Raw genomic sequence first — 14,220 nt, forward strand, 5'->3', positions numbered from 1 at the left:
CTGCGCCCAGTCCATCGCCAGTCACTGCTGTCGTCGCCGCCAGCTTCGTCGGGTCTCCGCTGCCGAACCCGTCCTTGCCGCTGCCACTGGAAGCACGAACAGAGAAGAGTCGTCACCGTTGTAAGCCGCCGTTGTTCTCATCGTGAAGTCAGAGTGCGCATAGGGGAGGGAGACCGCTGCGCCTTCGTTGCCGTTCCTCGCCGCCTCTGCCGCCGGAAATCTCCACCGAAGTCCTTTTTCCCTGGGTAAGCCTTATCGTCTCTGAAACCTTTGAAATCAGTTTTCCGTCATAGCCTATTAGAATAACTGAGATGATGGTAATGTAGGGCTGAGTTGTGGTTCTTGCATGCTGAGTTCGGTACCCGTGCATGCGACATCAAGTTGCCGCGTCGTCAACGGAGTCACCGCCGTTCTATTTCTTGGATACTCGTAGATTCAGTAAGCCTTTCCCTGTTCTGATTTCTTTTAGTCACTATTCTGCTATATGTTTATAAGGTCCTTGCAACGTTAATGCTTTAGGTTTGAGTTCGGTTCTTACGTGCCGTGGTTAAAGTTGCTGTGAAAGAGATCAGGGGCTGAGGCCTAAGTTGCCGTTGATTTCGGCCTAAGCGAAAAGAGTTCAGTTGACAAGTATGGGTTATGGTTTTGCTTATCGAGGTAGGGGATTTTATAAAACTAATCTATTTTAAAGTAGAATTGTTATAAATTGATATGACGAGCGAAATGATTTTCTGGTGATTATGTAAGTCTTATGCATTGTTTGATTTGTTTGGATGAGTATGGTTGTCTTTTAACTGAGATAATGTTTAATTTTGTTAAAATTGAGATTTCTGATTGGTTTGGCCTGAAATGATTCTTGATATTTAAAAGTCTGGATTTGGTTTATTTGGAAAACTGATTTGGTCTTGAACCTGTTGGAAAGAGTTGAGGATTTGTTTGGTTGGGACCCGAAAAGGGTGGCTAGATCCAAGTTTTAGGAGAGATGCTGCCGAATTTTTATAAAATTAAGATTTTGTTTTAAAATATGATTTAGAAAAAGAATGAATTTGAGAAGGTCCATTACTTTGTTCTTGATTTATTAAGAAATAGATATTTCGAATTTAATCTGTTTACAGGAAGTTTATATTTAAGATCGACTTAAATATGAAAGAACCTGTGTTTTGAAGTTTGACTTAAGAAGTACTTTTGGGAAGGTTACCGATTTAAGAACGAAATGGAATTGATCTAGAACCTAGTATTTTAAACATGTTTTGGATTTTAAACTTAGTTTGGAATTTCTTGATTTGGTTTAGAAACTTCCTTTGAATAACTCAATTTAAGGAAACAATGATTTTTTTAAGAATCTTTACTGAATTTATGGAAATGAGGTCGGTTGTTTTTCCCCTAGAGTCTTGAGACTGTTGAGGAGTTTGATGACCAAATTCTGACTTAGAATGAATGATTTTGAGTTTTCAGAAGAGAATTTAAAGGTGACTTTGTTTTGAAAGGAAATTGAATTGAGGAAAGGTGGCCCTTGAATATGTTGATTATTGAAAGTAAGTGGGGGCAAGAATGATTTATTTTGAAATAAGATTTTAAGCCTGATTGATTATGGATATTATTGAAAATATGATGAGGATTTCTGGCCTGGCAAGGATGGTGGTATAGTCCCGCTTGCTCAGTGCGTAAACCGTTGTGCAGGGATGGTGGTTTTGTCCCGCTCACATACTGATAAATTATTTGGCAAGGATGGTGGTTAAATCCCGCTTGCGTGTTCCGGGCAAGGATGGTGGTTTAATCCCGCTTGCTTGTGGAACCTACGGATAAGGATGGTGGTTTAATCCCGCTTATCCGAGTCGGGTCTGGCAATATAACTGACGTGTGAGCTCATGGCCAGTAGGACAGGCATGCATCATATGCACTTATATGACATTGTTTGGGTGTGCATATTGTAATTGGTTTGCCTATGTGAATAGTTATATTTAATTGCTAATTGCTCTACTTGACATAACTGCTTGATTGTGTTTGAATCTTCTTACTTGTGTTTGTGACTGAAAATTGGTTGGATTATGATGAATTGGTTGTTGATTGAGTTGCTTGGGCCTAGAGCCGTGATTGATTATGAGATGGCTGAAAGCTGTGTTTGGTTTGTGCTTTGGGTTAGAAAAGTATGAAAAATTAAACTGGTTCAGCATAGACTTAATGAACCTATGCTTGGAACAGTTTGGTCATTCATGCTGTCTAGGAAAAACTTTAAAAAAAAAAAGCTTTTAGATTTATGAGAAATTAACAGCTTTCCCTTTTAGAAAGAATTTCGGATTTTGAATATTAAATCTTTGGTTTTGAAAAGAAGCATAAGGCGGTTATTAATCACTGTACTTTAATAAACGGTTTTATTCTCATGTCTTACTATAGCAATTCTGTAACCCTATAGTGAGAACCCTTTCGAGGACGATGTTCTCACTCCCCTACAGATTTTTCCCTTTTCAGGATATGGGCGATGGAGCTTTAGAAGAGTTATATTTATTTTCTGTTTATTCGACATTATTTTGTATTATCTTAGTTTTTGTCTTTCCCTCGCCTTTATTTCTGGCAGTTTTTGCAAGAGGGATAGGAGTTTTGATATGTGAAGTTTGCATATTGGTATGATGTATATATATTTATGTATTATTTGTAAGTAGTGTAAACAGTACTATAATGGATGGATAGAAATTTTGAATATTTGGTTTTTAAGTTTTAAACAGGCTCATGTTTTACTATTAAATATTTTAAAAGTCGTCGTAATACTCGAGCTATTAGAGTGGCGCAGCCGGAAGCGTGACATTTTAATAGTTAGGGTGTTATACGGGTCGTCTTCTCAAGGAATTGCAGGGATGTATGTTCTTATTATTGGTTATGAGTTTGTAAATTGTGTAAATTTAGAGTTTGGGCAATGGGCACAGGTATATTTTCAAAGCAATAAAAATAAATAAATAACTGAAAAATAAACTCTTGGCAAGGTATTAGAACCGGAAATCCTGTCCTTGTTATCCTTATCAGATGTGATGAGAATTGGATTTTAATCCTACTTAGTTAAGTCAAGTGGACTAATTAGCTTGATTCTCAAGTCCTAGTCAACTCCTTTGGAGAGACTAGTGTTAGAGCAATCCTAGCTAAAGCAAAATCTGCCAATTTCAACCACTCCTGAGTTTGACAACTCAAGTGTTACCAATTACCTCAAATAAAATACATTCAAAGTAGTAAAATCTAACATGAAAAATTTCATAAGCCAATTGGAAAAATAAATAAAAATAAAGAACCTGGGATTGAGTGTCACTCCTAAAACTAAGAGAAGTCCTAAATCCTAATCCTAAGAGAGAGGAGAGAACCTCTCTCTCTAAAAACTACATCTACTCCTAAAATTGTAAAATATGAGAGCCTCCTATGAATGGATGCAGTCCCCCACTTTATAGCCTCTAATCTGTGTTTTCTGGGCCGCAAACTGGGTCAGAAACAGTCCAGAATTCGCTGGTTTCGAATTTTTGCCACGCTGGATTTCCGTCATTGCGATGCAGCCGCATAGATCACGCGGTCGCGTCGCTTAGCGTTAGGGAAACTATAATATATTATATATCAAATCGAAGCCCTGGATGTTAGCTTTCCAACGCAACTGGAACCGCATCGTTTAGACCTCTGTAGCTAAAGTTATAGCCGTTTGAGTGCAGAGAGGTCAGGCTGGACAGCTTAGCAATTTCTCCAACTTCTTGCATTCCTTCCACTTTTGCATGCTTTCTTCCCATCCTCCAAGCCATTCCTGCCTTAAAATATCTAAAAACACTTAACACACATATCAAGGAATCTTATGGTAATAAGAGATGATTAATATTAGCAATTTAAAGCTCAAAGAAGCATGTTTTCAATCAAAGCACATAATTAGGAAGGCAAATGTAAAACCATGCAAATAGTATGAATAAGTGGGTAAAGAGTTAATAAAAACCACTCAATTGAGCACAAGATAAACCATAAAATAGTGGTTTATCAACTACCAACACCATATAACACCATTTCTTTTAGTTAGTTAGTTAGTTTAATCTTTGTTTAACTTTTGTTTTCCATTATAAGTGTTGGATTATTAATCTTGTTTACTGATTATTGCTGCTTATTATTAACTGAATGCTATTTTAGCATAACTGTTTTGATATTCATTGTTGAATTCTTTATTGCGGGTACAAGTTTGTTACTTGGTTTCGAGTTCTTAATGCTTAATGTTTTGAATACCAAGTACTTGTACATTGCCTCCAAGTATCTCAATTCTTTTGAATTGTATATTTTGACTGCCATACATTCATCATCCATTGTTAGGTAAGTGTACATTATCAATGCATTTTTTAGGTGATGCTTGTTTATGATTGACCCTTATTTACATCACCTATTTCATGCATTGAGATTTTGGGATTGTAAAATTGGATCGAAAGTTTACTTAATGACACATTTTTGAGCTTTCTAAGCTTTGTGGACCATGCTTGCTATGTGATTGATTTTCACTTCTATATTCTTTTTCTTAAGTTCCATAGCATCCATATGCTCCACCTCTATGTTACTTAGGTGTTGCAAATAAACTTCAATATGTGTCATTGTTTGATGTGTAAGTTTCACATTCCATCTTATTCATTAAAGTTACCTTGCACATCAATCAATGTCCATTCATTATCCAATTTCACAATTGCTTGATTTCGCTTGAGTGCTTTTATGCTTCTTTATTGCTTGTTTGGTGTCTTAACCCGCAAGTTCTCTTCGAAGTATCTTAAGCACATTAGAATGAGTGACGTGCATACTTTCTTTGTGTAGTTATGACATATCCTTCTATGATAGTGTGTGTGTGCTAAAGGGCACCTAATTTAGAATTCACACACCTATTTTTCACTAATGTCACACCAATTCACTCACTCCATCCTAGTGATTTACCTCATCCCAACAATTTACGCTTCCTTGCTTTTGTATTTCTCATCTTACGGTGTTATTCTTTTAATTTTCATGAATGATGCACCACAAGCAAAAATGGAAGTGGAAGAAAGAACACGCAGCACCAGTTGATCCGCCAGCTGAGGGTGGCAACTCGGAAAGTCGTCGTACCCCTTGCTCATCTTTGAGTGCACCGAGGACGGTGCAAACTTTTAAGTGTGGGGAGCTCGTCCGACCAATCGGCATTTTTGGGCGACAAGTTTCTAATCCCAACAATTTTGCATTTTATTTTTAGGTCTTTTAGGATTTTTAGTTACATTTTCTTAGTTTGCATTTATAATATAATAAGCTTAGTAAAAATAATAAAATTTTTCAAGAAGTTTATCTATAGGGTACCCCAATTGGTTGAAAATTTTTCTTTTTAGAACTTGCTTGAATTACATATATTGTGGAACATGATTTTTAAGCTAAGAACACAAGCATGTGAGATTTGAGCCTAATTGTGTGGTTACATCATACAACCACTTATTTTTATTCTTGTGTGCATTATTCTCTTTCTATGAATGCAATCATTGATTTATTTGATTCTTTATGTCCATTGTTTTGTGTATGAATGCATTTATATGATTGAGGCCATTGTTTCGATTAGCTCACTTACCCAAATAGCCTATCTTTTATCTTCCATTGTTAACTAACTTTGAGCCTATGCTTAACCCTTCTGTTCTTAATTTTAGCACATTACAAGCCTAAGTGAAAAATAATAAATGTCCCTTGTTTGGATCTTTGATTATGGAAAAGTTGGGAACATTGGATAGAGATAAAAGTGTATTTTGTGGTTTTGTTGAAAATAATGAGAATTGGGTACATACTCATGCATTGAATGTTAAACCATATGCATTGATATTCTTGTATATATTTTTGTTTGAAAAGAAAAAAAATGAGAAAAACAAAAAGGAAATATATATATATATATATATATATATAAAAGGAAAAAAAATAGAAAAGAAAGAAAAAGAAAAGCAATAAAAAAGGGACAAAATGCCCCAGAGTAAAGTTCAACAAAAATCAATGCATATGTGTGGTGATCAAGGAGAGAATGCATGAGGGTGTGAAAAAGTGAAGAATGGGTAGTTAGATTAGCTTTGAAATTTTATAGGTTGTTATATAGGTTGGGTGGGAAGCTTATGTTAATCAAAGATTCAAATCTCAAGCTCACTTGACTATATGCATCCTTACCTTGACCCTAGCCCCATTACAACCTATGGAAAGTCCTCATGATATTTGTATGCATGCATGAAATAATTGTTGATTGTTAGATGAAAAATAAATCTTGGAAAGCATGATTAGGGGAGAATTGAGTAAATCAACCCCATACACTTGAGTGACTAGAGCGGATACACATCTGGTGAGGGTTCGATCGCTCAATTACATGCTTCCATCCATGATAATCTTTTCTTGCAACTTTGTAAAATCTTTTCAATAATTCAATTCAATTGAGGGTTTGCTTTGATTGCTAGTGCTTTAGCCCTTGTACTTGTATATGCTTTCTTAGAAATTGATTTATTTTGACCAAGTACTTGCATTCATTTAGATAGATTGCATATAGGTAGTTGCATTTAGGTAGTTTACATTGAATAAATGTTGATACCCTTTGTTTCTTTCTTGAGTTTAGCATGAGGACATGCTTGGTTTAAGTGTGGGGAGGTTTGATAAACCCCAATTTTGTGGTTTATCTTGTGCTTATTTTGGGGGATTTTATCACCTTTTCCCACATTTATTCAATGAAATAGCATGGTTTTGTAATTCTCCCTTAATTTGTGTTTAAGTGTAAAAACATGCTTTTTAGGCCCTTAAATCGGTGATTTTAATTCAATTTAATGCCTTGATGTATTTGTTGAGTGATTTCAGGTTCATAAGGCAAGTATCGGGTGGAAGAAATGAAGAGAAAAGCATGCAAAGTGGAGAATTCATGAAGAAATGAGCATTTGAAGAATTGAGGGCCACGTGCATGCGTCATGCACGCGTACGCGTGCATTGAAAATTTGCAAGCCACGCGCACGCGTCACCCACGCGTACGTGTGAGTAGGAATTTTGGCTAGCGACGCGCACGCGTCACCCACGCGTACGCGTGACGCTCGGCACGTGACTCACTTAAAGTAAAATCGCTGGGGGCGATTTCTGAGCTGCCCAGGCTCAAATCCAACTTGTTTCTGAGGATATTTCATGCAAAATTCAAGCTTGAGCAAAGAGGGAGCACTTAGTTAGTCATGATGAGCCTTTAGTTAGTTTTCTAGAGAGAGAAGCTCCCTCTTCTATCTAGAATTAGGTTAGGATTAGGTTAATTTCTCTTAGATCTAGATTTGATTACTTGATTTCATCTTGTTCCCTTTATGAATTCTTACTTCTACACCTTTATTCTCTTAGTTTGTGATGTTAATTTTACTTTTATGCCTCTTTTATGTTCATGCACTCATGTTGGATTTGGATCTCTTTTAATGAAATTTGATGTTGATGTTCTTTTATTATTGATTTGAGTTGTGAATTTTACTTTCCTTGCAATTGGTAGTTGGTAGATTTATATTTCTTGCACTTTTACTATGCTTTACTTTTATTGCACACTAGGTGTTTGATGGAATGTTTCCTCTAGTTTTTGAGTAGTTTCCTTTACTCTTAGCCTAGGCTATGGAAATTGAGTGACCTTGAGTCATTAGGTCTTATTGAATTGGTGATTTGAGAACCTTTAGTGGTCAATTTGATAACCATTGACTCTAGCCTACTACTAAGTCAATTAGTAGCTAGGTTAGGACTTATGGATTGATGTTGATCAAGCCATTTGATGTACTTCAAGCCTAGGAGTAGATATTACATACTTAAGGCTTTTGTAAGTAGACTTAACAAGCTTGGTTCCTCACAATTGTCAATACATGGTTTGTAGACTAGGATGGTGATCTCAATTACCTATGTCTAGCCAAGAGTTCTTTTCCTTGCTTTTTTTAATTGCTTGATTTACTCTTCTTGTCATTTAAATTCATGCCATTTAATTTTTTGCCCATTTATAAACCAAACCCCTTGTTCCTTCATAGCCAATAATTGACCACTTCATTGCAATTCCTTGTGAGACGACCCAAGGTTTAAATATTTCGGTTAATTCTTATTGGGGTTTGTACTTGTGACAAAACCAAATTAAATTTGATGTGAGAATTGTTTGTTGGTTTGGAGCTATGCTTACAACGAAGTTCTTATTTCTATAAGAGAAATTATAGACCGACGATAATTTTCGTGTCAAGGTGCCTCAAGGAATTGATCAACCTTCTTGGCAACAACCTCCTCCGGTTTCTTATGGGTACAATCCAACTCCTAATGCATACCAATCTAATGTATGTTGTGACCCTCATTGTGATTGTCAACCACAACCACCACATACATATGATCCCTTCCCTCAACATAGCCCTCAACAACCATACTCACAAGCCCCATACCACCAAACACCTCTATATGACCCTAATCCTTACCCACCATACCAACCACCTTGTGAACTATATGAACCATATGTAGAACCACTCCAATTCCATCACCAATACCCTCAAGAACCACCACCTCACTATTCTTACTAAGATGAATCACCTCCCATGTATGATAACTTTCAACCACAAAATGAATTCCCCTTTCTACCACAACCTTCCATAGAAGAATACCCATATCCATTGGTCCAAGAGCAATATGATCCTACTTATGTTAGTAAAGTGGAACAAGAGCCAATGGATCGCTTCAACGAAGGAATGGACCGGCCTCAAGCAATCATCCGTCAAAAAGAGCAAGAGGAAGCCCAAAAAACGTACGAAGATATCATGGCTAACCTTGCCAAAATTAAAGCCACCTTGGACTCATGGGACTCATGCAACAAGCAAAGTACCTCCACGGATGAATGTGAGAAATCAACCGAAGAGTGGAGTAGGAAGGAGATTTTAGAACCCCAGCATGAGGACAAGGATAGGGGGTATGTCTTGCAACAAGTAGAGGAGGAAGAGATTGTTAAAGAAGAAGAAGTGGTTGAAGAGCTAGAGGAAGTTGAACAAGAGGTGAATTTCAAGCCTGAGAACACTTCCACACTAAGTGATATTGTTGATGATCTTGTGGAAGCTGTTGAACCTTCTTCTAATGAGCTTGAATTTGATGTTGAGGAGGGTGTACAACCTCCAAAGCATATCATGATTGAAGACTTTGAAGAGGTTGATCAAGAGATGGATTCAATCATTGAGGAGTTCCTATCTACAATTGAATCCTCTCCCATTGGACTTGACATTGAGATCTAAGAAGGAGATGCACAACCTCCTGATGAGTATTTTGGTGGAAAAATGAATTTCTCCCAAAACACACAAATCTAACCGGCAAGTGCACCGGGTCGCATCAAGTAGTAATAACTCACTTAGAGTGAGGTCGATCCCACAGGGATTGATGGATCAAGCAACTTTAGTGGGTGATTAGTTTAGTCAAGCTAACATAGAGTGAATTGTGTGAAGTTGAGCAACAGAAGGTAAAAATTGCAGGGAAATTAAAGTTGCAGAATGTAAATGGGCAGAAGCTTAAAGAGCAAGAAATGTAAATTGCAAGAATCTTAAATGCCAAGAAATATAAATTGCATTAAACGTAAAGGGGCTGGGTGCTGGAAAATTAAATGGAAGCAGTAAATTTGAACTCAGACCAATTGCCGAAAATTAAACTTGCAGGAAAGAAAAGTGTAGCAGAGAATTGTAGAAACTGAGATTTCATAAACTGAATTCAATATTAGAAAATGACAATTGCAGAAAATTAAAAGTGTATCAAAGGGGACTTTCTATTCTACTCTACTCCTAATGCTCTAGCAGAGCCAGCCTCCCTACAACTATGAAAATGATGCCTTATATAGGCTTTACAAAATGGAAATGAAAATGAAATTAAAAACAAATTACAATTAAATGAAATTCCTATTTTATCTATTTCTTGTGCCTTTGAGTGATGATCATTTGGGCCCTTGCTCTTGATGGAATTGGGTTGATAAAGGCCTTGGTTGATTGCTCTTGGAGTTTGAAGAGGAACCGAATTGAACCGGGTTGAGTTTGCAAAAGTTGGACCAAAAGTTGGAGCTAAAGTTAGGGGTCTAACTTTGGCTCCAACTTTTCATAGCAGCCCACAAAACTTGCTGGTATGAATGTTGGTGCCAACGTTAGGGGTCTAACTTTGACCCTAACGTTGGCCTCCCTTATGCACATTTATGGCGCCAATTTTGTCCTCTTGTCATGTTGCCAATTTTATGCCCAATATAGACTATCATATATTGTTGGAAAGCTCTGAATGTCAGCTTTCTAACCCACTTGGAATCACTTCAATTGGACATCTACAACTCAAGTTATGATCATTTGAAGAGGGCATGGTCGCTGGCTTTGGTGTGCAGCGTTTGAGGTAACGTTTGCCTCAAATGTTGGCGAAAACGCCAGTTCTGGAGGCTCAAACGTATTGTCCACCCCATACTATTATACATTTTTGGAAAGCCCTGGATGTCTACTTTCCAATGCCGTTGGGAGCACATCAATTGGAGCTCTACAGCTCGAGTTATACTCCATCGAAGGTGCAGAGGTCAAGTGGCCTCACTGCATGTTGCCACCATGTTCATTTATGCACATTACGGGGCAGTTTTCTCCCTCAATTTTAGTGTCCATCATGCAGTGCTATATATGCTTGGAAAGCTCTTGATTCCTACTTTCCAATGCTTCTTGAATCACCTCATTTGGAGCTCTGTAGCTCAAGTTATTTTTGTTGGAAGTATACCCCTTCAAGCTGTTGTGGTGTGTGGCGCCAACGTTAGCCTCAAAGTTAGGGGGCTAACGTTGGCACAAACTTTTGCTCCTCTTCCTTGAATTTTCATGTGCCAACGTTAGCCTCCAAGTTAGGGGTCTAATGTTGGCGCAAACGTTGGTGCCCAGGGGAGAAATTCATGTGCCAACGTTAGCCTCCAAGTTAGGGGTCTAACTTTGAGGCTAACTTTTCACCCAAAAGATTTTGCTTCCTGGTTCAACTTATTCCATTGTCCTCTCTTTACTCCTAGCCATTCCTTCTTGCTTCACCCTTTCTCCAAGCCTTCTTCACCTATCATTAATCAACCAAACACATCAAAGCTATGCTCAAAATCATGAGATATTCATTCTTTCATAATATGTGACAATTTTAGCATAAAACCTCATGAAATAGCATGAATTCATACATGGTTGATTAAATCAAAGGAAACATGAAAATCTACCCACTTGGCTTGCTTATGGCTCAAGAAAGTGCATAAAACCTATTGAAAACAAAGAAAAAAGGCATAGAAAAACATGACATGATGACATGTCATCACAACACCAAACTTAAACCTTGCTTGTCCCCAAGCAAGAAAAGAATCATGCACTAAAGATTGACAATCCAAGGTAAGAAGAATAGCAACTCAATGTTCATGGTAAGCTAGTTTTCTAAGCATGCTACAATCACAAAAGAAATGTAAATGATTGATGCTTCCATCTAGCTCAATTTATGAAATCTTTCTTTTATATTTCTTCCTTGAAACAAGCTTTTGAATTTTTTATTTAGCTTCTCCTTTTGGGTGCTTTGCCCCATGAGTTGATAACAAAGCTACGACTTCTAAATGCTTTGTTTTCAAGTATTACCACTTGATACATAAGCACCACAAGCATTTGATTAGAGGACTTCATTAAGCTCATTTTTCTTTTCTTTTCTTAACTCTCTAATCATTGATGCTCAGAGCCTTGAGCTTTGAGGGAGTGCTTTTGCACTTTGAGCCTAGCCTTGACTTTTAAGTGTTTTGTTTTCAAGCATTTGGCTTGATACATAAACACCACAAGTACTTAGCAAATAAATTGCCATTGGTACTCAGAGCCTTCAGCTTTCTCACTCTTTCCCTTTTTCTTTTCTTGCTTTATTTTTGCATTTGCTTTCAAGGTTTTAATGATTTTCAAAAGATTTCACAAAATGTCCTAGATGAAAACTTCAATTAAGTAAAATCCAATGCAATTAAGCAACAATCAAACATACTAGCTTCCCAATACTTTTATGCACATGCTAAAATCTTCTTTAATGCCTTGTTTGTTTATGATCATGATACTTTGTTGCTTTTGAATTCACAAAACTCAAGTTGGTAATCATAATGACATAGCACCATGTTGCAATTTAGAAATCAAACTATGCCTTTTCATACACACATGCATACAGAGAAGGTACAGACAATCATGTAGTTTATGGTGCTTGAAACAAATGAGAGGAAAAGGAACTTTACAACCTTGCAGTTCATCTTCATTATTGTTGTCCTTTTTCCTCTATTCTTCCTCCTTCCCTTGCCAAACTCAAAATACTTGCTCATCCTCAAGCAATAATTAGAACAATGGCTATGGGGCTAAGATGTATCATGAATGTCTTACATAATGAAATGTTAGTAGCACATGTGTTTTAAGCAAGCAAAATTAAAGATAATAATCAAGGCACAAGAGACAGAGACATTGTGATTGCAAGCTTAAGAAGGTGAGCATAATACTTTGCATAAAGAATAAGTGGCACACCAAACTTAATGTGACACTTTCGCTTGGAATCAATGCAAGTATCCAGTAAAGATTTGAAGCAAATTGTGTTGCATAGCAACACCAAACTTAGAATGCAATCCTATGTCCATTTATTTGAATTAAAACCAAGCAAATGAAACTGTTCTTTATTAAATACAATCACTGAGCCAAGAATCTGTCATTAATAAAGCTCTCTTGGTGATGTATTAATAAACACAGCAAATAAGCAAACTAAAATGGAAGCATTAAAAACAAAGAATTAACTAAAGTAAACAGAATAACAAAATATCAAACCAAAAGAAAATTAACACTGCAAAGACATTATGGTTATGCAGACAAGTGGTGTTGCTGAACGATTTGCATAGAAAAATAGGTGGCACACCAAACTTAGAATCTTGGTGTGTCGCTTTTCATTTTTGATTTGATGCAATCATCCAAAAAGATTGAAAACAATTTGTTGCAAGGCAACACCAAACTTAGAATGTAACCATATGCCAATTTATTGAATTTTAAACAAAGCAAGGAGAAAAAAATATACCTACTGTCTACCTGTTCCTTACTTTCTTCCTCTTCTTCCAATTTGTTAAGAGGAATGACTTCAAGAGAGGAGAAGATTCAGCTATTGCCCCCTGTCTTGGTTTCCTCTCAGCAAGCTTTTTGTTGTACATGGCTTGATTGAGCTTGCCTGCTATTGGTCCAGGGGTTGGATTGCTTGTGGTTGACCTCCTCTTGAATGTTGTCCTTGGTAGTTTGGTCGCAATCCTCTTTTCGGTGCTTTTGTCAATTGCCTTCACTTCTTTGAATCCATGTTTTGGTGGTTGTGTGATTTTTGGAGTTTTGTATTCATCCAGAGCCTTTTGTATTGGTGGTTCCATGAACTCCTCCTTTATGTACTTCTCTGCCTCACTTGAGTTTGGAATGACTTCTTCACTTTCTTGCTCCTCCACTTCCTCTTTTACACCCAACATTTGTTTCAATCGCTCTATCATGGGGGAGGTTTGTCGATCTTCCCAACATTTCTTCATCTCCTCGTCATACCTTTCAATCATGGATTCAGATGTTGAGGCATTTTGGTCCAGGGAGGTTTGTGAGAGTTGTGAGTTTTCATGTTCTCTTGTCATCTCAAGTGAAGTTTCAGGTTCAACCACCTCATTCTTCATTGAAAGTTCACTTGATGCAGTGGCCTCCTTATCTTGCTCTTCCACTTTCTCCTTCATATCCATCAATTGGCCTTCATTTTTCTTGCTCAGTGGTTCTAAGCTCCTCCTTATTTTCTCTACTTCTCCATTCATATTTTTGAAGAAAGCTTCTTGCCTTTTCTCGGATATTTGTGCTTCTTTCGCATATTTTTCGAGCTTGGACTCAAGCTCTGAAAGCCTTGAGTGGTTCATGGAAGTTTGTGTGGGTGGTGAGTTTTGAAAGGGGCTTTCGGTTGAAGTATGGTCAAGTGATGATATCTTTGGATGATTATCATATGGAGCACTAGAATTCCCTTCCCAGCCACCATTAGAATCATGACTTGCATTATTTTGTGGTGGAGAGAAATATCCCATATGATTTTCTTTCTCATCTTGTGGTTCTGAAGCATAGCTCCATGAATTGGAGTGCCCAGAATTTGAAGTTTCTTGGTGATATTCCCATCCATCATTAGAGATTGGTGATGGTGGGTGATATCCATAGAATTTGTTTGATCATGAGATGAGTTGAACTCCATTTG

Source organism: Arachis hypogaea, chromosome 14, assembly GCF_003086295.3.
Source record: "Arachis hypogaea cultivar Tifrunner chromosome 14, arahy.Tifrunner.gnm2.J5K5, whole genome shotgun sequence".
Classification (NCBI taxonomy): domain Eukaryota; kingdom Viridiplantae; phylum Streptophyta; class Magnoliopsida; order Fabales; family Fabaceae; genus Arachis; species Arachis hypogaea.